Here is a 4,304-nt window from a genome sequence, read left to right on the forward strand (position 1 = left end):
TTAACATTTTGATAGAGTGTCTGATGGGTTTAACAGTAGAAGCAGGGCCTGAAGATCCTGCCTCTTTTGCTAAGATTGTTATTGCTTTGCGTGTCTGTGTGTGTGTTGGGTATACATGCATGTGTATATGTGCGATGTATGTGTTGTTGTGTATTGCAAAGAAGTAGAGTGGATTAGAGCAGGCAGAGAAAAGAAAAAACCTTAGAGGTAGAATAGAAGTGAGATTTGTCCTTTGAGGCCGTGCAAGGTCAGAAGTTATTTCAAATTCTCCATCCATAATTGAAGAAGGTCATGGGGGTTTAGAGAGGAGAGGATCGAATGGGTTCATTAGCCCCGAGGCAACACCCGCAGCTCCTACCCAGAGAGGCATGGACACGTTCATTTTAAGAAATTTAGCATAGTGGAGATGTGGTTAATACTGCCATAGGTGCACCAATTTAAATGTGCTTTGGTGTAATTTAAATCACACACAGTGCTTTCCTTTGAAAACACAAACATGTGACTCTCTCAGAATTCTTGCCCCTGCTCATTGCCTGTGCTTTAGACTCTTGGAAACTCATTTAGCAACCTATGAAGTAACCTTCCTGAACTCATGGACCTTTGGATGCCACTAACTTTTAAAACAAGAGCATGCCATTTTATTAAACACAATTTTCCACTTTCACTCTGTTATTTACAAAACACATCATTTAAACAAGATGATTTTAAGATGGCAGGCTCCCTGTTTTCTTTATTGTTTTTCATTGTGTAGCATAATATTCTAGAGATTACCTTTCCATGCTCAGATGTGTTGTGGGGAATGGGAGGCAGTGTCTCTTTTTTCATGATTTTGTGGGTCAGGAATTCAGGCAGGCCTCAGCTGGATGCCTCTTCTGTGCCACATATTGTTGATTGAGGTCACTCAGTGATATTTCGCTGGTAACTATTGTGGTCTGAAGGGTTCAAGACACCTTCATGCATGCCTAACACTTTGGCTGGGATGTTGGGAACATGGGTCCAGCTGAGTCCCTTTTCCTTTTCATTTTCAGTGCATCTCCACGTGGTCTCTCCATCAACAGTAGGCAGACTTCTTCCTTGGTGGCTCAGGACACCAAGAGATGGAAGTGGAAGCTGCCAGCTGTCTTCTCGACCAGGCCAATAGCTAACACAGTGTCACTTCCACCATTTTTATTATGTGTGAAAACAGGCAGAAGCCTGCCCAGATTCAAGGGATATGGAAATAGGTCCCATCTCTCAAAGGGAGAAGTGTAAAACAATTTTCATCCATCCTTAATCTACCATAATGGCAGATATAAAATCTCACAGAATCCTTATTCTTCTTAAACCAATCTCAAAAGAAAGATCACAGATGGATTTATAATTACAGAAGTGAATCATATCATGCATTAAGAAACAGAGTTGGAAGCCAATGTTTTGGTTCTCAAATCCTGGTTCTGCATAATCTTTTCATGCCTGAATATTTTCATTTGGAAAATGGAGTGATAGTACTTGAGTTGAGAATATTGTATGAAGTTACACATATAAAGAATTTAGGAATTGTACCTGGAACATTATAAATGTTCTGGGAAGGAAAGGGTTCACCAATTAGTCTTCAATTCATTTCTCTCTCGTTCTTGGTGGGACATTTATGGGGAAGCAAGAAGGCGAATGACCTGGCCTAATCACCTTATAAACATGCTAATAAATGATCTGGTGAGTAGACTAATGGCGTTTGTGAGGGGGAGAAGTCATGTTTATGGACTGCGTTCAGAAGAGTGTCTCTGGTTTAGGATTGCTGATGGTAAACACATCTGGGGCCCATGGATTCATGGGACATGGTGCCCTGGACAATATCATGTAAGTTATGTAACCATCTATCTGCCTGTAAATGGAGATGTTGCCTAAGCTAAAGTACTCCCTGCTGAATGAGGTGACTGCACCCTCCCTTCCCCGATTTGGAGAGATTTGGAGAACTCAGGTCCAAGTGCATCTCTCATATGGTAAAGGAGGGGCTGGGTAGCCTGTAGTCCATATCCCTAGCCTCTCTCTGCTTCCCCTATGCCACTGAGTACTTATATTTTTGAAATTACTAGCAAAGAATGTTACTGGATAATATCTCTGACTCATATGAGTCTGATTTGATAATTTGATCCTTTGTATTAACTCATGCTTGATAAATGTCAAGTAAAACAGTTATTAATATGATACACAATTTTAATGTTTAGATTTCTTTCCCATGAAACATTGAGGGAGAAGGAGCAGTCTTAAATATTTTTCTGCCTTTCCTAATTTTACTTCCATTAAGTTCCTGGAGTCACCACGGGATTGTACTTACTTCGGGGCAGAGTTCTTCTTTTGTGGGCATGCGCAGTGCCGTGGACCATACATCTACTGTGTCGCTGATGTCCTTTAGTTTGATCTTGAGTTTGTTGGCATATTTCAAATAATTCAGAAAGACCAGTTGTATTAAGGGATTCTTTTCTATGATTCTCCTCAATCATAGTACTGTCTATACTTTAGCCAAAATTCTGAAGTAAGGTGTTTAATTTAGAATATCTGTAAGTACAGCTCTTATGTTTTCTATGTTTTTCATAATGCCAAATGGGTTCTAATCCAAATACAAAGTCTTTTGGGGTTTGGAATGTGCAGTCACCTTCGCATATGGGTATGCCGGCATTCCAAAACCCTCCACATGTCAAACAAAGACGTGCTGCTTGAATGCAGCCCATGAAGAAATTTCCTCTTGCTCTAAGTATGCAGTTTTAGACAATGCTTCCACATTAGTTTAGGAAACAGTCCTATATGGGAGTTAGGGAACTCACTAGGTTCCCTGCCCCATTTCTCCCCCTTCTTGCTGATGATCTTGATTTACGGATGGTAAAGGTCTCTGAAGAAGATGTATAGGATGTCTCTACTTTGTCTCTGAGCTTACTTTGTATCTTAAAGAAGAGGTGATTATAAGGAGCGAAGCTAAATTCATTTCTTCTTCGAGAAGGACAACAGTGGACAAGTGACCGCAATTTAGCGCTGGCGGACTCATCGCAATGACCATGCTGCAAGGTAGTACTTGTTGCAGGATGTGGTTTCACAAACCAAGCAAAGACTCACTAGGGATAAAGGGGGAAACTAACGTTGTCAGATAGAACTTGAAAACAAAAGTAACTTGGCTATACTTCAGAGACACATGTAACAAAGAGTAATAATATGGTATCTTATAAAAGGTTTAGATGTTTAGATATTTAGAGATTTACCTTATTTGACCCATCCAATGACACCAAGGGATGGGCTGAACAAAATGTGTTGTGAGCTTTTGTTAATGAAAAACCAAAGGTTAGAGAGACTGACATGCTCCAGCTCAAATGACAGTGAGTGGCAGAATTGGGGTTCTCTGTACTCTCAAACCATGTCTGTCTCTTGAATACAAGTCACCATATAAATATGCTCAACAATTAAGTGAATTCAGTTGAAGTAACTTTCACTGAATGTATACACAAGGCAGAGTATTAGATGCCTTGGGGGATAAAAAGATAATTGAGATGCTCTTTCTGTCTTTAAAGATCTTGTAAGTTTGAAGAGAACAAAGTGGCATTCATTCAAACAACTTCAATCAAAGGCAGAACGTGAGGTATTATGCGAGTGCCTTGATTTATCCAATTTTTAAATAATACAAATTAGAAACCATTTGTATGTAATGATATCCCTTTGAATATAGAAAAATGGAATAATCTGTACTCTGTTGTCATAGGTGCCAGATCAGCGCAATAAGAAGGATGCTTTTATGTCTGAAAATGAATGGGACTATGGCTTAGTTTGCTGAGGAGTTTAAACTAATTCTAGTCCAGTATGATAAGTAGCTTCCCATTGAAATCTGGCATCAATATTTAGAGAAGAAATTGGACAAGCTGCTACTAGATATTGTTATCACTGTATGAAGACTGGGTGCTTGAACTAAGTGTGGCTTTGAAATGCCAGTCTGTCCTTATTATGGAAATCGGGACTCAGACTGCTCAGCTGTTCTCTCTGAGTGCACACAAACTCGACTGCAAGGTTCAGTGAGTCTCATAGTCTCCTCCAGCTGTCCTGGCAACAGGAATTCCTGTAGAGGCCAATAGAATGTGTTCTGGCTTTGCCTGGAATATTAAAAAAATAGAAAAACAAAACTACACTTACGGATGTTAATTAAGATAATGGGACAGGGAGTTTGATGTGAAGTCATCTTCAGTGTAATGATGGGATACTGTACTTGACCCAAAATTTAGTTTTATAACAGAGGATCTTCTTAGTGAATTTTAAACCATTATTATGTAATAAATTCTGGAAAGTGT

The sequence above is a fragment of the Desmodus rotundus genome, chromosome X, assembly GCF_022682495.2.
Source record: "Desmodus rotundus isolate HL8 chromosome X, HLdesRot8A.1, whole genome shotgun sequence".
Lineage (NCBI taxonomy): Eukaryota > Metazoa > Chordata > Mammalia > Chiroptera > Phyllostomidae > Desmodus > Desmodus rotundus.